At 43.5% G+C, this 21,253-nt stretch overlaps 1 long non-coding RNA gene across 1 annotated transcript in view; it reads right to left on the reverse strand.

Annotated features, from left to right (window-relative positions):
* Positions 1–425: 425 nt before the first annotated feature.
* Positions 426–21,253, reverse strand: part of LOC109282547 (uncharacterized) — a 132,116-nt gene continuing 111,288 nt past the window's right edge. The window contains exon 6 of the long non-coding RNA XR_009462231.1: positions 426–682. This is a non-coding gene — a long non-coding RNA (uncharacterized LOC109282547). The remainder of the gene's footprint in view (positions 683–21,253) is intronic.

A 21,253-nucleotide genomic window follows, 5' to 3' on the forward strand; every position in this document is an offset into this window, starting at 1 on the left:
CCGGCAATGGCACTGGGCTGGGCCAGGTGGTGGCGATGGTGATGGGTGGGGCTGGGCCGGCACAGGGCTGGGGCCCACTGGCAGCATGTGGCCAGGGCCATCGGCAGCGCCGGGATGGGGCCTGGGCCCGGCCCAGTGCGGCCCCAACTGGCTGCTGGGGCGACCACAGTGGTGCCGGCTGGGGCCAGGCCTGCCGCAGCACGTGGCTGGGGCCAGGGCCTGGGCCGTCGGCAGTGCTGGGCTGGGGCCAGCTGCAGTAGTGGTGCCAGCTGGGGCCGGGCTCCGGCAGGGCTGGGCCCTGCCAGCAGCACGGGGTTGGGGCCGGGGCTGTCAGAGCAACAACAGCCCCTGGCCCAGGAGCAGCACTGAGTGCTTGGAACCAGAACACATGGTAGAGGTAATATCTTTTATTAGGTCATCTAGATATTTGCAAAAAAATCTTTATTTGCAAGCTTTCAGGCACATTCACCCTTCTTCAGGCATAAGAGAATGCAAAGATTGTAAAATTTCTCCTAGGTGGAAATGAAAATTCATATTTCACAGGAGTGTTGAAGGTGTTGTTAGATCTCCTGGCTGGAAAAGTTCATTTTGTGCAAAACACACAAGAAGAGGGTGCTTTTCACTTCCGCCCCGTCCAGCACCCAGAAGCTTCAGCAAGCACCCAATTGTACAGGGACATTCTCTGAGGAGAGAGGGAAGTAAGCAATCAGCTTGAGTGGAATGCCTTGCATCATCCAAATTGCTACTAAGTCTTCTTGGAAGTTTGATATCCTGAACAGACCTCTGAACCTGAGTAAGTCTTCTTATATCCTCTCCAGAAATTTACGCTACTATGAGTTCCGATTACATCTTTACCAACACTGCAAGATATGTGTCCCTCTAAACACACTTCAAATATTGACATCTACTCACAGAAACAAGGCAAAAGTGTGTCACAAAAGACAGACAGGAGGCTTAACTTTCATTTCATGTTGTACCAGGTTAGTGGATCCACAGACTAAAAAAATCTGTTAGTCCTGCCAGCTATTCAACTACTCCTCCTCTCCTGAAGCAGTATGTGACTCATCAATACACAGAATGATGAGAGTTTGGAGCGAGAGGAGAGAAAGAAGGAACATAAGGCTATCATACCTGCACAAGGAGGCAGTATTGCTAATAAGGTGGAAAGAGAAAAGGAAAACTAGCCTACATGCCACCCCTAAAAGGCTGAAGTAGACAGAGGCAGATGGTTAGACCGGGCAACTGGTGGGTCCTGGAGAATGAGGTTGCTATCAGTCCATTTTTTATCAGTAGATGCAAAACTTCAGAACACCAGTGTGGAATCTTTATTATGACCAATCAAGCACCATGATCCATATTTTCTTCTCCAGAAACAGGAATGAAGGGAAGTTCCAACATTGGGCAACTCATCTTCTTTCCAGTTCTCCTCCTCTTCACCAAAGCAAGAGAGAGATAATGCATCCTATAACAGTATTTAATCATCTCTGACCCTTGTGGCCGTGATTTTTGGAATTGATAAAACTATTATTTGATCCACTTATTCATTTCCTCACCTGGAAACAGTCACTTCTTCAAAGCCCTTGTTTCATCCATGGATGGATAAATTGTATAACTTTCTGGATGATGGACAGAGGCAACTAAGAAGAAACAGCTGTAACACTCCTTTTTCTAAGAAGGTCACCTACTAATGCAGTATTCTATGGTTTAGAATAAATTTAGCTCCAGTGCCAATCTACAGGTGAATCTTAAGCATGTTTTGTAACTATGGTTTGGCAATAAAATGAGTTTTAGGGATGATCAAACCTTTCATGACTCCACTTCCCCTCCTTTTGCTACTAGTGCACAAATTTTAGAAAATCCAAAGAATAGAATGGCATTAACACACTGTGATGCTGAATGCTTTATTAAACAAGTCTTTCAAACCACTGATGGGCCTCCTGGTATGAGCTGGGATCCCTATCTGTAGAGTCTCCATACTGTACCTTCCACTTTATATAATATGATCTTTTCCTTAGATCTATCACCCATGTCAAAAGTGATCTCCTGCTACAGACCACAGGACATGATATGGCACATTGTGAGTAGGACTGTTTAGGATTTTTTTAATGGTTTTTCATTGAAAAATGCTGATTTGACAAAACCGAATATTTTGTGGACAAAAGCAAATTATGTTGGGAAAGCTTTCCTGGCTCTAAGATTAAAGTTTTAGTCAAATCACTAGAGATTTAGATCAGGGACTTGAACCTAGCTGTCTGTATGCAATATGAATGCCCCAGCAACCATCATATTCTGGGATGCCTGAATCTCACATGCTCTCTCTCCCATCACCTCACAAAACAAAACAAAAAGAAACCCTAAAAAATCAAAAACAGGTCAATATGTCTTGGTTTCATCTCACTGAAAAATAGGAACATTCATGACATATTTAAAATTTTCACAGAACGGGACAACCATTCCCCAGCCAGATCTCGTCAGAAGATCTAACTGAGTATAAATTGGCAGGTGATTAGAGAGAAGATAGAGATGGGCATGGTCATAGGTGACAGGACTAGAAGCAATGGCCTCAAGCAGCAGCAGAAGAAATTTACCTTATAGATTAGCAGGAACTTTCTGACTATGAGGGAGGTCAAGCATTGGAACAGGCTACCTAGATAAGCTGTGGATCTTCATCCCTAGAAATTTTCAAGAGTAGGTTGGACAGACACTTGGCTGGAAAAATATGGCATATAATAGACATCCACAGGGTAATCAAAATTACCCTCCTTAGAACAAAGTAACTAGAAGATGCATAATCCTGCAATTTTACCTGTTATCAACAGCCCAGCAAACAATACTGTATTAGTGAAGCCTACAACACAAGAATTGGTCCTCCAGAATCAGCCTTTTCTCACCAGATCTAGTCAGTGCTTGCAATATGGTCTGAAATGTCCTTTGCCTCATACTAAAAAAACTGCAATTATTACATCATGATGTATTTATACATTCTGTTGGAACTACAAAAGGCTTTACTGACATCTCCTTTGACATGGAGCAGTGTATGCTCAGAAGCTGGTTTCTAGATTTTCTTAAGCCAGAGAGGATATGAACCTGGCTCTCTCTGACTTCTCAGCATACCACTCTACCCACCACATAATAGGTCAGCTATTAATGCACCTCTTCTGCTCCTTTTGAAGCTAAGCTGCTATTATAGTCACAGGAATAAATGGATGGTAGGCTATACAGAAGGGAAGCTTCTGCTTCAGTGGGACAAGGTCCCAGGCTAAAACCCAAGACCCTTACCTTTCGAGGCCAGCATTCTCCTTACTAAGCCTCTTTCTCCTGCCTTCACATTTCTACCATATACCTGCTTCTCATCACTGTCCAGGGAAAGGAATTAAAAAGTGTGCTGTTTAAGTGTAGAGAGTTGCTGCTGCACGTGTGGTAGTTGGTATACTATGCTAGGAGCTCAGAGAGACCTAGGTTCAAGGCCTCTCTGCAGGGAAGGAGGTCTAGAATCTAGGCCCTTGAGACTTGCAGGTGAGTGCCCCGGCAGCTTGGCTATTGTGGGGGTGAAGAAGAAAAGGCTTTCTCCTTTTGTTGCTGTCAGTCTTTGGGACTGTGTTGTGGTGTTTTTTTACCATGCTTTTTGGGCTTTGCTGGTTACCACAAGAGGCTTAGAAGAAATGCTTTCCTTTCTGTTGCTACAGATGTCCGGGGGGGAGGGGGGCTGCCTTTCACAGAAGCATTGGGTGCAGCACAAGCTGGGGATTTTGACTAGAGTGTGCCAGTGCTCCTGCTGAAATTAAAAACCAGAGGTTCCTGGCTAGAGGGTCTTGCTCCCTAGCCCAGGGTCTAACTGATTGCCACATTTGGGACAAGCAAGGAATTTTACCCCATTGTCAGATTGGGCTGGAGGGTAGGAAGTTTTGCCTTCCTCTGCATTTGGTGGGGGGGATCCTTCTTGGATCTCCTGGACACATCCCCACATGTAGGAGCATTCATTTTCAATGGCAAAAAAAAGTAGTGGCATTACTTTTTGCTGCTGCGTACGCCCCTGCATGTGTGCTTTGGTACAGGGGAAAATGCCCCACTTCAGGGAAACTGCTGTTTCCCCGCTTCTTCTGGCTCCTGCAGCTGGAGAAGCAGGGTGGAACTAGAGGAGGGGAAATGCTCTGGCTAGCCACCAAAGCATCTCCCAGGAAGACCAAGCCCCCATGTCTGCCGGCACATGTTCCTGTTGCATGCGCCATGCCACTTTTTTCTTTTTTTTGCAGCTTTTTTTTTTTTTTTGCTGCTGGGATTTCCTGGTAGCAAATTTTGTCCCCACACTGCAAATTTGCAGCACAGGGCACATTTTGACATGCTGGGCATGTGGTTTGTGGCACCACAAAGAGGTTTGCAGTGCCACAAACTGCACGTGCCTGCACATCTGGGTGCAGCCTCTGGCTGTCCACACCAGCAGGAGCATGCATTTGCAGCAGCACAAATAGGAGTGGCACAAATTCATGCCTTTACTTTGTGAAGCAGAGCACACCCCTACTCATGTGGTTTGTGAATTGTCCCACTACTCCATGTGCTGCAGGGGGGACTGGCTGGGCCACAAGGTGTCCCAGCATGGGCTAGCTGGTCCCAGCCAGCCCAGGAGCCCCCATGTGGAGCCCCCCAGGTGCCTCCACACTGAAGTACCCTGTGCCCCCAACCAGTGGTTAGCTGGGGTGCAGGGTGGCTTGAGACAAGGTAGGGCTGGCTGCTCCTCTGTCTCCACATACCTCAGCACAAGATCTCTGCTGTGAAGACCCTGAACGGTGTGCGCCCCTGGCAGCTGGGGGGGCACGGCTATGCTGGCAGCAGCAAGAGTGCAGCAGCAGGAGCCCAGTGGAGGTAAGCACAGAGCTCCCGCAGATGCTGCCGGCACTGTCTTTGGGCAATATATCTTGTTGTGTAACCAGGTTGATTGTATAGTTTTAGGAATAGGTTAAACAAAGCCTTATATGGGATGGTTTGGATAGAAGTGATCTTGGCTTGAGGAGGGGGTTGGACTAGTTGAACTCATGAGATCCTTTCAAGCCCTAATTTTCTATGATTCTGTGATCCATATACATCCAGAAATACAATTCATCTGGGCATGTAAGCACCTAAGTGCACTGTAGATGGCCAAAAAATGGCCATTTAGATAAGCAGGAAAGAATAAAGTATCCCCCATTCTTTTCTTTTAATCTACCCTTCCCCATAGACCTCTTGATTCTTACAAAAGAAGAGGGGGTGGAAATAAAAGGAGAAAATTCTATGGGAACTTTCAAAAATCTATACACTTTCATGGTTTGAAAAGCAGCCTAAAAGTTACACGATTGTTTAAAAAATACCCTGACATTCTTTTCTGGGTTTTGGATCCCTGCTTTGGAGCAAGGATGCTACCAAATTATGAAAGATGAGAATTTCTGATGGACAAAACAATACTCTTGAAATATTAAACCTTTACATAAAATATGCAAAAATAAATAAATTAAATATTTCATACAAATGAATCTAAAACACTTCACAATTGTAAACCAATGGTCTAGAAGAAATGTTTACACAAAAACACAGAGCTTGAACTTCTTAGTGAAACCTCATAGGACAAAAAGTATCTATATTGTTGTCATTTCTGCAAGCATTAGAATTAGGAAATACCCAGTTTTGTGAACTCTAAAAAAAATCCTCCAACATTGCCAAAGGAATGACAGTGAATTTGGTAATCAAGGGAATTATTGTAGTTTGGAAATGATAGCAATAGATATGTTTCAGGACTAAGAATTCTGCACACTTAACAGCCTAGTACTGTCAGAAGCTTGGTTAAATTTACCCATAGGCATAGAGCCAGCACAAAGTCTCTTTACCCCTGAAGTCCCACCTAAGCCCAAGGTTTATGTGGGAGTTATATGAAATGTAAACCTTGCGTTGTTGCCCTTCCAGGGGAGAATTTCACCATCTACAAGTGATTGAAAATAACCTGCCATCGCAGTCTAATCCAATGGTTCTCAACCTTTTTAGGCTTGAGGCCTCCCTCATTGACTCAAGGCAGCCCTTCATAACTTTTGTGAATTGAGAAACATCCCATTTCAAAAACTAATTTATTTATTACAGGCTGCAATATCTATATTAAGACTGTATATTTATTAAGGCTGTAAAACTTATATCTTTATCTGCTTGCAGAGGGTCCAGGAAGTGGAGGTGGGGCAGAAACTAGGCATGGATGAGCCTAAGCCAGCATTTATCTTCTCACACCTGCTTATCTCTTCACGCCTCGTGGCACCCTTCAGAAGATCTCATGCTACCCCAGGGTTCCCCCAGCACTTTGGCTGAGAACCACTGGTCTCATCCCTTTTCATGAATCCAAGCATAGAGAAAATGTATTTGATATCCACCAGTCACTTGTGTAAAAATATTGCCTTTCCATAAAATGTCTTTCTTCTTGGAAAATGAAAAAATAAATCATTGATATGACAGGGACAACTAAAGAGGAAAAAAGGAATTGTTGGCATTTCTTTATCTTGTGCATGGTCTTTGATAGCTGTACTAGCCATATGTGAGCAATGAACGAGAACTACTCCCATCCCCATTCTCTGCAGTAACAGAAGACGGGAACATGTAATATTGGAGCCTCATGTTCCCTTTAAAAATGGTAAGGTTTTTCTTTATGCCTTTTCCGCTAGTCCATAATCCGCTCCCCCAGCTGCCCCATGGCCAGGAAAAAGATGATGATTTTTATCTAACTCTCCACTAGGACTGGGTACAACTCCAAGTAACATCCAAACCCTTATGCACTCCCCTACTACGAAACATCACAGTTGAAGATCAACTATGGAAAATAAGTGGCAATTTAAAATGTAAAAATCAGATGGAAGAATAAGCATAGGTATAGTCTCAACCATAAAAACCAAACTTGAAAGAAAATAAAAAGTCAGTGAGGGAACTTCCACACTGTTAAATATGTGGAAGAGTTTGACAAGACGGTAGGAACCATATTCTTGAGTTTGGCAGCAGTTTTTTTTTTCCCTTCAGCTTTGAAAAACTTATATCTTTAGCTGTTTGATAAGTCTACTTTACTCTTTGTTATTTTGCACTGCAGAGGGCAGGGAGACTTTTAAAAAATGTTTGGCTCCTGTGTTTGATATCTAAGCTGTATCTCATGCACTGTTTGTCATTTCACACCACTTAGAACAAATCCCAGCTGGCTAGCATCCTAGTCCTGCGGACTGTGAGTCATGGATATTAAATGACCATCATGTGAGCTCCTGCATGCTGCTGTGGTTAGTGTCTGACACTGTAGTGTTGTACAGTATCTTATCACAGAACAGCATCTGAAAAAGTGAGAATCAACAAAATTACAAAATGTAAGCACAGTCATTTGCAAACACTTTTAAAATAAAAGAGATTTGTTTTAGTAAGAGCGATAGCGTAAGGGACCCTTGAGTAGGAGGAGTGAAGAAGACCCTGTACTCAGGGAATCTGCAGAATTTAGGGAACTGGCCTCTGATTCTTTTGTAGTAGAGGTAGGGGAGAAAGAGAACAGATGCTGCCTCAAATGAAAGGATTTGTAAAAACCCACAGGAAATCTTGTAGTAGACTTTTCCAAGACATTATAATATAGCTCAGGCCTGTTAATTCATGGCACCCCATTAAAATGAACTGAACATTCTCTGTACCTAATAGTCAAGTTCTTGGGCTGGAAAAAGAATAATTTGTACAGCTGAGAAACGCATGACAGCCCAATTCATTATTAAAAAAAAAAAAAGAATGAACTTCCATTCACTACTGCAAGATTAATAGACAAGGAAACTGAGGTTTTCATTTATCTAGGAATAACAGCAGTAGCGCATGTTCAAAATTTTTTTTAGTAATGCATTCCATACTAATCCATATTATGCAAGTAACTTGTTGTAGGAATCATTCAGAAAAAATCTATGGGTTGAAGAAGGGAAATGTTCTTTCCACTAAATAGCATATTAATACCTAGATTAGATGGAGTTATTATATCTTTGTAGAAGAAAATGTCTTGCTCCCAGTTGAAAAAGGGAAAAAGAAATCACATCTATTGTAAAGGAAAATGATATTAGGATTAGTTACACAGTGAACTACATTTTACTATCAATATGCTATTCTGCTATCAATTATTGTTATTCAGTCAAATAAATATCATAGAATAACAAGATTAAGAGAGACCATGAGGCTAGGGATAGAAGTGACGCATAAACTGATATAAGTGATTGGAAACCTGTTCAAATCTGTAACACAACAGAAGTTCAGGGCATGTAAACTGTTTTCACAGTGGCAGAAACCAGATTAAGATAAACCTGGATGGATATAGTATCAGACTTAACTGATTTAGGTTAAATGGGTTTATTGAACTTCTGTCCCAGTTCCTCCCAATTCTGTCCCAGATTCACGTTAACTCACAGTCCCCTAGAATCTCAGGATGCTTTGCACCATTTTTGAAAATGTCGGCTCTCAGGGTGAGTGGGCTAGCTTTGGTCCAAGCTGTCTGCTCCAGATGAGCAATAACGCATGCTCTACCACCCCTGGCTTCTAGCCTGGGCCACTGCAGGCATGTGGCTGCATTTCCAAAATCAAAAGTGAATGTCTGTTCACTTGCTTCTCAGTTCAATCTACACAGCTTAGATTAATTTGTGAAGGTTGAATTGATTCCACCTTGGGCTTTTTGACTGTCTGTATTCATCGTGTCACCTAGCCAAACCCCTGTGCACATACAAGATGTGCTATTCTTAAGCCATCCCTTTCAAATGCATAATCAGCTTTTTGAAAATCTCCAATGATAGAAATTTCCCTGAGCAGTCTATTCACATCTTCCTGTTCAGACAGTCAGGAAGTTTTTCCTGAGATTTGATACAAATGTGTTTAACTGCATTTTAACCCCCTTGCTATATGTCCTGCCCTGTGTGGCAAAGGATAATAATGTTTCCCTTTTTTTATGGCAGCCTTTCAAATATTTGAAAATTGCTGCTATGGTCCTTTTAGTCTCCTTTTTTCCACACTAAACATACCTAGTTCTTTCAGCCCTTCCTCATATAGTTTACTTTCCAATACTTTTACCATCTTTGATACTCACTTCTTCAGTTTCCTTAATCTTTCATATACATTGTGGTGCCCCAAACTGTACATAGTACTCTAGCTGAGGCCTATTGAGCACTGAACAGAGTACTATTGTCAACTTCCATGTCTTGTCTACAGTACTTCTATTATGCAACCCAATATTTTATTGACTTTTTTTGTGACAGCAGCATATTGCTGACTCATGAGTCTATGATCCACCGTAGTACCCTTATTGTCTATAAAATAAAAGGAAACCACATTATTGCATCACAGAATCATCATCTCTGCCTGTAATACATTCAGGGATATTTCAGACTCTTCCTCAATAGCTCCAATATAATGAGCTCGCCAGCTGACTATTTTGCTTAGATCTGTTTTCCATTCCTCCCATGTTTCTTTTTTCCCTATGTCAAGCCATCGAATTCTTCCTACTACCTAATCACCAGGAGTTCTCCCCAACCTGTGCTGATATTTCAGCCATAAAGTTCAATTAGTTGTTCTGAGCTCAGCACAGCTAGCCATTTAGGCTGCTTGCAAATGTGGAAAAAAACAACAAAAACCTCCCCCAGAAGAAGCCACACTAAAGTGCCTGACGTATACAGACCTTGGGCGAGTTGGGTCCAACTAATGCAGTGCCTCTTCTGGGTGCTGGGCTTGGTGCGAGCGTACGCCGAGTTTAAAGTGCCATTTTGGGTTTTTTTTCACGTCTGCAAGCAGCCTTACTTCTTGCAATTGCCAGGGGCTTCCAGCACAGAGACCTTGTAAAATGTATTATACTTGTTTAGAGAAACAGCAGAAACCTCCACATCTGAAGTCCATAGATGGGCCTGGAGAGACAGCTATGGCTTATTATAGGCTTTGCAGTTATCAACAAAAATACAGTGTTTGTTGAAGACAAATATCTCTTGAATCAACAAAGGGGAAGTTACCCAAACCAGTCCAAACATAATCAAATGTGCCATTATAAAATGGGGTAAATAGCTAGCCAATAATATCAAGAAAAAGAACTGAGAATTACTGTGGCTCAATGAATTGGATTTAAGTCAACATGACTGTCAGCAAAAAAAAGCAAATGCTATATTGGGTAGCATTAATAGAAACATCATGTTTAAAATATAATTATATCACTGGAGACAGTTCAGCTGCAATCCTGCATTCAGTTTTTAAAAAGGCACAGACACAACTGTAGGGAGTCACAACAGTGCGAACAAATTTGGGAAATAAAATCTATAGGACAGCATGAAAAGACCATGCTGACCATGTTTAGTCTGCAGAAAAACAAACCTAGGAGAAATAGGGTGGTTTATGAATGTGTAAACGGCCATCACACACAAGAAATAAATCTTTAGTCAAAGCGGAAGATCAAGAAGTAATGGAATACAGTATTAGTGAATAAAATATACATCAGAAGTCAAGGAAATCTTCAGAAATGTCCAAGCAGGCAGTAACAGAGCAGGCTGCCAAGGGAGAAACTAGCTGCCAAGAGAAATTATGAAATCGCCTTCACTGAGGATAGTCAGGACACCCATCTACCAGGGCTGATGTAGGGTTATGAAATAAATGCTTTCCTGATGCAGAGACACAAACTGGATAACCCACTAGAGGTCCCTTCTAGCCCAAATGTTCCCTTGGCTTGTGCTGACTTTGATTCCACCTAACTCTTCTGTTTTCATGATGGTCCTTCATTACCACAATCCAGGTTTAAACAACATTTGCCTTGAAACTAATGGATGAGGCAAAACAGGGTGGTGAGATTATTACTGCTTTATAATCTCCCAGAAAACTGAAGTTGATATTGAAACAAGTAAAAAATGTTGGTGAGTGGGAACAGAATCAATTGATTCTTTCTTCAGTGTAGTAGTTTATTCCTTTTTATTTTTTTATTTTGTTTTATCAAAAAAATCATACCTAGAGAACACCAGTGAGATAATGCTTCAGAGGAATTTCTATGAACAGACCTACTTTATTTCTGACAGAGACTGATGGTTGTGGATAAGGGCTGGAAGGTAATTATATAAACAAGGGAAAACACAAGCCACCATCAATGCTTTGGAGACAGCACAGGCCTGTCAGACTGACTTCAATGGCAGGAAATAGAAATATGTTCTTTTTCTCTCTCAGCAAATGTGGTAACATTTTTAAAGCCAATATACAACTAAAGTGTCTCCAGAAACAACTATGTTGCAACAAATATCTATATAGGATTATAGTAACAAAGGGTAGCAAACAGTTTCAACCTCCAAACCCATTTGGCAATTTAGCACCAAATTCATGAACTGGTGTCACAAACTATAAACTTCCTTTGTTTATAAGTTCACTTGAAGGATGTGTTTAATTTAGTCCAGGGGTAGGCAACGTTTTTGCCTGGAGTGCCAAAAAAACTGCAATGTCTGCCTTGTAAGGTGCTGGAGTGCCAGCATGCCAGAAAAACAAAACCAGGGCAAGGGGTGCATGGCAGGACTCACTGCATATTAATATAGTTAATAACCATAAATGTTGTTTTTTATGGTAAATACCAGGTTTTCTCAAAACTGTAAACCTAGTGACAATAAATAAAACTTCATATGCTACCTTTGTTGTGTATTTTTTTTTGTTAAGCATGTTGTGATGAGAAAGAGGAAAAAAAATAAAATGAGAAAAAGAAGAGAAAACGAGGAGAGAGAAAAAAGAGAGTGGAGTGAGAAAGAGGGTAAGAGAAAGAAAAAAAGAAAAAAGAATAAAGAAGAGAGAAAAAAGGAGAGGAGGGAGAGAAAAAAGGAGACAGAAAACTAGAGAGAGAGAAGAAAGCAAGCAAGAAAGAAAAGATGAGAGAAAGGGAGAAAAGGGGGAGAGAAAAAGAGAAAGAAAAAGGAGAGAGAGAAAAAAGGAGAGAGTAAAAGAGGAGAGGAGAGCAAAGCACTAACCACTTGATGATAATGTGGCAGGAAGCCTTTGTGTGCTGGAAGCCTTTGGTCACAGGGTCCTACCCCACTCCTACGTACCCTACTCCTGTCTCCTATTTGTTCACCCACCACACCTTGGCCTTAAATGACAGGTAGAATAGAGAGACAGAAGGATTGGCATCTGATTGTTCTTGGCTTTTACAGTGAGGCTTGGAATATCACATCCTGGGTCTTTGTGTGGCTCCTTCATCCCTACACTATGCCCACACCTCTCCAAAGAGATGTTGCCATGGAAGATATTGGTACTTTAAGGATACGCTTGCTTAATTCCTTAAAATAGATGCTCTGTATTCACTGCCATAAACAAGTAAAAATACTCTGAAGTCAAAAATCTTTTCTTAGTGGCTGCCTTGGCCCTGCTCCTGACAGCTGAGTTTGGTGATGTTAGGCTGGTAGCTGGTTGCCATCAGACACAAACACGAATCTGAATTGTAAGTCATCAGACAGTTTCTTGTAGGACTGAGCATGGTTTTCATTTGTGAAAACACTTGTTCACAGCGATAAGTAGATCCAAAGACAGACAGCAAGGCAAAAGCTACTTTTTTATGCAGGCATACTTTTCAGGAGGAGAAAACCAACATGCTGTAATCTTGAGTTGCCAGTCTGTTTCATTGTCAAGTTCACCTTGCAGCGATTTGAACTTTGATATCCAAAACCATCAGCTTTGAAAGTCAATTAGTTCCAATTCAAATTCTACAATGTTCATCCACTGAAAGTACTGCAGTTCTATGTCACTTTCCATAGTACTGGGTTCACAAGAAATGAAAACATGGGTCCTCTGTTTTAAACATCTTGGAATCATTGTGAACTCATCTTCCAGCTGTCCTATGTAGTTGTATATATCCCTAGTCTTCAGTTGATGTTGCTCAGAATGGATTTTCAGACTGGGGAAGTAACAGAAGGCAGATGTTTCAATAGCTCATCTGAAAACAGACAACTTATCACAGAAAGCTTTCCAGTCTTCATACAGATGAAGGATGGTTTTCTGTGTTCCTTGTAACCTAGTATTCATTTAAATGTGATGTGGTCTGTCAAAAACATCAGTTTTGTTAGTCATCTGTCATCAATAAGGTCTGCATATTGCTGACCACTTCCTCAAGAAATTGATGGATTTGAGACAAGCAACAAATTGCTTGAGCATGTTACCTCAACTCAACCAGTGTACATTACTGTGCAGCACTAAATCTCTGTATGGAGAATCCATCTAATTTTAAAGTTCACAGAATCTCCTGTTTCAAAGACGAGTGGCCAATCATAAAGTTGATAATTTTCACAACCGTTGTCATGATTTCATTTAAATCAGAAGATGAGATTGTGGCCCTCCCGAGGCCTTACCAAAAGGGAGGAGATGCAGTCCTTTTCTGCTTTCCTGCCATGACTCGATGATATGTAAAATAAAATTACAGCAAAAGCTTTGTTATTTGGCACCCAAGGGGAATGGGGGTGCTGGATAACCAAATATGCTGGTTACCTGAGAGGCCCGAACAGGCACGTTTGCCTGTTTGGGCCGCTGCCCCTCCCACCATGTCAGATGCACCGCCACCCCTTTCACTGCATCAGTGTGATGGGGGACAGGGAGCGGGGCCCTGCACAGGTTGCTATGCCTTGGGCCATGGGGGCTCAGCAGCGCAGGCTGCTTTGCCCCGGGCCATGGGGGTTCAGCAAAACTGGAAATGCCATGGTAGGCATTTCCAGTTTCAGTTTTGCCACATCGACTGGCATGCCAGTTAATAGAGCATGTCGGTTTGTAAGGTGCCGGATAGCATGGCTTTTGCTGTATACATATAAGGAGGCTCCAATAATGGGTGGTGACAGTCACTTTAAATACAAGGTTCTCCACTTTTGGCATGTTTTCTGAAGCTCCACCTCCCCTATACCTTTTCCACACGCCAACCAGATTGTAGTTTATATGGTATTCACCCATAAAGTATGTAATAATGTGGCCTACTTCCCCCTATATTAGGGTAAAGTCAAGAATGTCAGTCCTGCCAATTAAATAATTATGAATAGGCATTCACCTTATTAGTCCACAATTGGTACTGACTCAAATAAATGAAATCAAATTATCACTGTATATATATGCTTTGCTCTGGTCTCGGCCTTTTAGTACACGCAAGAAGAAGAAAAGGAAATTACACCAGGGTGATTAAATTTGTTGTCTTACATCATGAGCTAGTCAGCGCTTTGTGGGATTCTGACTCACACGTCACTTTATGATGATCCTCCATCCTTTTGTGGATCTCTAGTTATCTGTATTCCTTCAACTGGTCATCTGCTGCATGGTTGCTCCTCCAAGCTCTCCTCCGACAAGCCTCTCTGGGCTAAACCTTGGAGCCTCTCTGTTCCAGCCCTGTGAGGCTCAGGACCCTTCTGGGAAGGCTCAGCAACCCGTGCTTGGGTCAGAGCCTATATGAAGGGGTTTTCAGAGCAGCCTCCATGCTGCTCTCTTTGTCTGGAAGTCCTGCTCATCTTCCAATGCACAGGGAGCATGTGCTTCTAAAGAGCTATGCTAGCAGTGTGTGCCACTCTCATTTCACCACTCCAGGACCTCATTGTTGGCAGCCCTCTCCGGGCCACTTTGCCCCACAGCAGGGGTCATGTTAGAGCGCACGCCAGCCCGTATTCTTGGCCCTGCATGTGAGTCATTCCAGGCAGGGACAGAGATCTTAGTGCGCAGGCTCTCCTGATGAATAATACTATGGAAACTCATAAGACAATGCCCAATCTCAGTTTCCAGAAACTTTACAAATCCAGCCATTTTACCCACCTTGGCAGGTGCACCATCAGTGGTAACAGAAAACATTTTGTGTAGGTCAGTTTGTTACTGTGTAAAAATATCTTTGACAACATTAAGTATATCATTGGGCTTTGTTGTGCTATGCATAGTACTCAAAGAAAACAATTCCTCCCAAACTTCCCCAGAGATAAAATATCGAACAATTATAGCATGACCGGAAATATTAATGTCTGTGCTTTCATCCAGTGCAAGGCTCATCACATCACAAGCATGGAGGTCTTGAGTCATTTGTTCCCTAATATTAGTTACCCTTTTATCTATTCAGCTTTGAACAGTCCTGGATGACAATGGCATTTCATCAATATGAGCAATGATGTCTTTCTTATTCACATAATCCTGAAACAGATCCTCAGCACATTTTAAGAAAGTGTCCTTTATTCTCCATCTGTAAAACACTTGCTTTTCCAAGCTAGAGCTAGAACTGCAATGTAACTGTCTGTTTTTTAAATGACTCAACAGCTTTTCTAGTGGATCCACGTTTGTCTGCTTCATCGACTCCAGAAAAGCTGGCAACGTGCATGGTTGTGAAATGGTGTTGGATGCTGGAAGTACGAGATACCACACTTTCTCTGCACAGACTACAAACAACACAATCCCCTTGCTGCACAAAACCATACAATTCTCTCCTGCTGTCTGAAACTTTTGAGTATCTAACTTTGCTTTTTTTTTAATATCCATAGTTACATACCTATATGCCTTCTAACTGTAAAATTTCCTGAACTTCATGCAAACTAAAGGCAGGGCAAACAATGTAAGCAGGCAAACAGAAAGTAGAAAATCAGAAAGAATTTAATTATTTGAAGTGCCTATAAAACTGGGTAAGTATTTCCAAGAAGACAATCAGGGAGCAAAAAACACAAAAAAGTGAGCAATGTGAAATGTTTAAATCTAGGAATGCAAAGTAGAGAGATCAAAAACTGAATGTGAACTGTTTTAAGAAAGTAAAAAACCAAAAAATATGAACTGGTTTAAGAGAAAGTGAAAAAGTGAATAACGAAATAATTTAACAGAGCAAAATAAATAGAATAATATGAACTGATTTGAGACAGCAAAAAGTGAATATGAATTGATTTAGCAGTGGAAAATAAACTGATTAGTATGAACTGGTTTGAAAGAGAGCAAAAAGTGAATATGAAATGATCTAACAGAGCAAAAAATACTGAATAATATGAACTGGTTTGAGAAAGAGCAAAAACTGAATATGAATCAATTTCACAGAGCAAAATAAACTGAATAGTACAAACTGGCTTGAAAGAGCAAAAACTGAATATGAAATAATTTAACAAAGCAAAATAATCTGAATAATATGCAACATTAAACTCTCAGTTTGCAAAGCACAAAAATCAGCACCAGCACGAACCGGCTACTGAACTATCTGCCTCCTAGAGCGACACGCTTTCCTCATATATGCAGATGGGGAGGGACACAGATGGGGGGACTGGTGCCTGCATCTCCCTGGCACCACCCCTTCCCCACTCCCCCCCATCCTCCCGGCAGTGTCCTCCTGCAGTCAGCATCACACCCTTCCCCCTCCCATTCTACTGACCCCTCCTGATTCTCCCAGTGCCACGGCAGGCACCGGGGGTGGGGTGAACAGAGCATAGGCAGGGATGGACACACACTGCCTGTGTTCTGCTGACCCCACCCCCAATGTCTGTGGCAGTGCTGAACACTTCACAAATAGGGGTCAGCCAAAAACACCCCAACCCTGACCTGTGTCTTGAGATGGTGGTGCCAGGGGCACACCATGGGTGAGCTGCAAGGGACCTGATCTTTGTTGATGGTGGCAGCTGCATGTGCACCTCTGGGCAGATGGCATTTGAGGGGCTGGGATTGCATTGCCCCAGCCCCTTCCCTGCCCTGTACCTCAAGGCACATGTGCAGTCATGGACACCAGGGTTCCAAAGCACAGTGCAGCTGTTTGCAGCCTGCCTGCTGCACCTGCCCAGAGCCGGGGCTGACTGCAAACATCTGCACCAGGCTCCAGAGCCCAGCTGGATAATGTGGGGCCTCAGCAGGACATGCTAGGAAATCTGGTCGTCGCATCAGACAGCAAAGCTAACCTATTTAACAATTTCTTTTCCTCTATTTTTCTGAGCAGGGACTAGCCCCCCCCCCCCCCCCCACACACACACACACACCGAGACCCCCGTAGACCCAGGGGAGGTACACCCAGGCCTAGGGTCAGTGAGGACCTAGTCAGGGAACTTCTGGAGGGATTGGACATATTTAAATCAGCAGGTCCTCATGATCTCCACCCCAGAGTCCTGAGGGAATTAGCAGAGGTCATTGCGGGACCTCTGGCATGGCTTTACAAGCACTCATGGTGCTCTGGCATAGTGTCAGAGGACTGGAAAAGGGCCAATGTGGTTCCCATTTTCAAAAAAGGGAGGAAGGAGGACCCAGAAAACTATAGGCCAGTTAGTCTTACCTCAGTTCTGGGTAAGCTTTTTGAGAGAATTATCCTGGCTCATGTCCATGAGGGGTCAGCAGGGGAGATTATGCTTAGGGGCAACCAACACGGGTTCATTAGAGGCAGGTCCTGTCAGACCAACCTGGTGGCCTTCTATGACCAGGTCACAAAATCCTTAGATGCAGGTGTCGCAGTGGACATAGTCTTTCTGGACTTTAGGAAGGCCTTCAACACTGTCTCTCACCCCATTCTCATTAAAAAACTAGGAGATACCTACACAGTCAAATGGGTCGCCAGTTGGCTGGAGGGCCGCACCCAGACAGTGGTGGTGGACAGGTCTTATTCATCCTGGAGGGATGTGGGCAGTGGGGTCCCCCAGGGCTCAGTCCTCAGGCCTGCACTGTTCAACATCTTCATCAGCGACTTGGACGGAGGTATAAAAAGAACCTTCTTCAAATTTGCTGATGACACTAACATGTGGGGAGAAGTGGGCACACTAGAAGGGAGGAATACACTGCAATTGGACCTAGACAGGTTACAGGGGTGGGCAGATGAGAACAAAATGGGTTTCAACACTGACAAGTGCAAGGTACTGCACCTGGGAAGGAAGAACCAGCAGCATACCTACAGGCTGGGGAACTCCCTTCTCATCAGTGCAGAGGCAGAAAAGGATCTTGGAGTCATTATTGATGCCAAAATGACCATCAGCCGACAGTGTGGGGATGCGGTCAGAAAGGACAACCGTACCCTGTCATGCATCCACAGCTGCATCTCAAGCAGGTCCAAGGAGGTAATCCTCCCCCTCTATGCGACATTGGTCAGGCCAGAGTTGCAGCACTGCGTCCAGTTCTGGGCACCGCACTTCAGGAGGGATGTGGACAACATGGAGAGGATCCAGAGGAGGGCCACTCACATGATCAGGAGTCAGCAGGGCAGGCCCTACAAGGAGAGGCTAAGGGACCTGAACCTGTTCAGCCTCCACCTGAGGAGGCTGAGTGGGGATCTAGTGGCCTGTTACAAACTAGTCAGAGGGGACCAGCAGGAATTGGGAGAGTCCCTGTTCCACCGAGCACTACCAGGAGTGACAAAAAATACCAGTCACAAGCTGGCAGAGGGTAGATTCAGGCTAGATATCAGGAGGCGCTACTTCACTGTCAGGATGGCTAGGATCTGGAACTAACTTCCAAGAGAAGTGGTGCTGGCTCCTACCCTGGGGGTCTTTAAAAGGAGGCTGGATGAACACCTTGCCGGGGTCGTTTGACTCCAGTACTCTTTCCTGCCATGGCAGGGGGTTGGACTTGATGATCTGCTCAGGTCCCTTCTGACCCTACCAACTATGAAATTATGACATCAGCTCCATACTGCTGGCAGGTGCTAGCACACCTCAAAGCGGATGGTGTGGGAGGGGCCTGGGGAGGCACAAGCCCTGCCATAAGGTCCACCCAAAGGCTTGAGTGTAGTCACCACTTGCATGGAACCTGGCCAAGGACTCTGGAGCCCATTACAGCTCTGGGCAACTGTAGCAGGTGGGCAACAGGCTGCAAACAGCTGCACTAGGCTCCAGAGAAATGGCATTCATGCCTCCTGAGGCTGGGGGGAGGGCATGGCAACTGCCCATAGGTGGTGGCAGCGGCGGTGTGACGGTGGTGAGTGGGGACCGCTCCAGCAGCACCTCCGGCTGCTCTCAATGGCCTGGTGCCCCTCTATTGGCACTCAGGGCACTCCTATGGGAGCCAAGCCCTTATTGGCTCCAGTTCCCCAGCCTCACACTGAGGGGTTCTTCCCTTTCTTGGGCCCTGCTCTGGACACCGGGGCTCTTTTAGTTCAATGCAGAGCCATGCTGTGGGGCTCCCTTTACTCAGCCTAGAGCTGGGGCTAACTTGATCAGCCTTGAGCTGCTCCCAGGGCCGGCTCTCCATGCACCGACCTGCACACTGTGTGGGGCCCAAGTAGCCTCGAGCTGCTCCCAGGGCTGGCTCTCTGTGTGCCAATCCACCCACTGACTACTCAGCTGCTTGCCGGGTTCGCAGGCTTAAGACACCTCAAGCAGCTCTTAGAGCCTGATCACCATGCACCGACCCATGCACTATCAAGGCTCAGGCAGGGTCCCAAGGACAGTCATTGCCGGAGCTCCTCTCTCCTTGCTACCCCGCACCGCATCTCTCCCTCCAGCGTGCCAAGCACACTCTCCTTTTATACACTTCAGGGACTCTACCCCTGAAGTTCTCTGGACCTGGCAGGGCACAGTCTTGAACCAGGTCCAGACTGCTCTTTGCCCCCTCCCTTCAGGGAAAGGGCATGGCCTTTCTTTCCCTGGCTTGCTTCTGATTAGTGGATGGGCTCCACCAATTGGGATTGCAGAATCTTGAGCCTAGGACTCATCCAGAGCTCAAGAGGTAAGTCTTCTACATACATATACATCATCAGATAGAACTTCACACATACAAATACATACAGAGAAATTCACTATATTTCTCTTGACTTTTTTCTCTCTCTTTAATGTTTTGGGAAGAGTGACACAATTTGTAATCTGAGAAAGACATATTCCTGTTTGATCCAAATAGTGGTAGGACTTGCAGAAATCACAACGGAAACTAAAGCAAGACCTAAGAGGGGAATATGGAATCTGTGCCATTTTCTGATTCTGTGATTCCCATTCCTCCCTTTTACTTAAGGTATAGTTTCTGAGATGCTACTCTAGCTGTTCTTAAGTAAATCATCTTAGTTTTTAACCCATGAAACTAGGAAATCTGAAACATGGAGGTGAAACTCATAATTTTAGAAACAATTCCCTTATTTTTCTAATGAGGAAAATGGAACCTGAGCACCATGTGACCTGTTAGTACAAATCTATGTTTAATACGAATGATCATAGAGACACAAAAAAGTCTGGTTGGAAGGGACCTCAGGAGGCCATCTTGTCCACTCCCCTGCTCACGACAGGAATATTCCTGCCCAGGGGCAGATCAAAGCTGCACCCCTCCTTTGATGTCTAGTCCACCAAGTTTAAAATCAACTGCCTAGCAGTGGCAGTAGCATTTCTATTCAAGGAGTAGTGACTGAGTCAATTGTCTTCATAGCTGATGAAGTTTCCTAGCTACCTTCTAAACTCTTCAGTCTATAGGTGTTAATGACTCTGTCTCCTTTCTAATGGTCTTCAACAGTTCCACAACTCAAGCTATCTTTCCCCCCTGCAATTCTGCTATCTGTTACCTGCTCCTGGTAATATATCTCCTAGTTCACAGCCCTGAAGACTGTTTTTATCTCTAGTTAAAAATGTAAATTAGGCATGGGTAATGTTAAGTCAGGTGAACTTTAATTCACGTATGGAAATACCTTTCAGTGAAACCTTGGATGCACTGTCAATATGCTCAAGAAAGCTAGCTTTAGTTTTATAAATCTGAAAAAGAGAAGTGCGTTTAATTCTAATGGCTACAGGACTAATGAAACAACATTTTTTTATTTCTCTTGCCTAGCTCGTTGGGTTTTTATATATAATATATGTTATATCAAATTAATGCACACTCCAACATAACTTTCTTTTGCTTCAGTCTTAAACTGAATAATATAGCTGGAGGACACAAGCTTATTAATAAAGCCTCCAGTTTCTTCTTACCTGGAAAAAAAACCATGTTATATATGATGATGCACCACACCATCTCCACCCACCTTTTTCAAAATCCTAGATCTGCCTATGTTCCTGTTGATACCATTTCTGACAACTGTTTGTCAATGTTTGTCTAATTTACACTTAAAACCTTCCACAATTTCCATAATCTGTTCCAATGCTTCTATCCCAATAATGAAAAAGGCCATTCTAATCTGGTCCATGACGCTTTTAAATGGTGCGAAAAATTGTTAAATTCAGTTTGTAAAACAAGGGAGATAGGTAACAAACAAAAACAATAAGGCTTGTAGCCAGATGTGCTAAAATACTGGGGAATAGAGAATCTATAACTAAGTCATCTAATTCATCTTAAGAAGAGAGAGTGACAGGGACTGGGACTGTGTCCATGCATAGGGAAAATGGTT

This window comes from Alligator mississippiensis, chromosome 5, assembly GCF_030867095.1.
Source record: "Alligator mississippiensis isolate rAllMis1 chromosome 5, rAllMis1, whole genome shotgun sequence".
NCBI lineage: Eukaryota > Metazoa > Chordata > Crocodylia > Alligatoridae > Alligator > Alligator mississippiensis.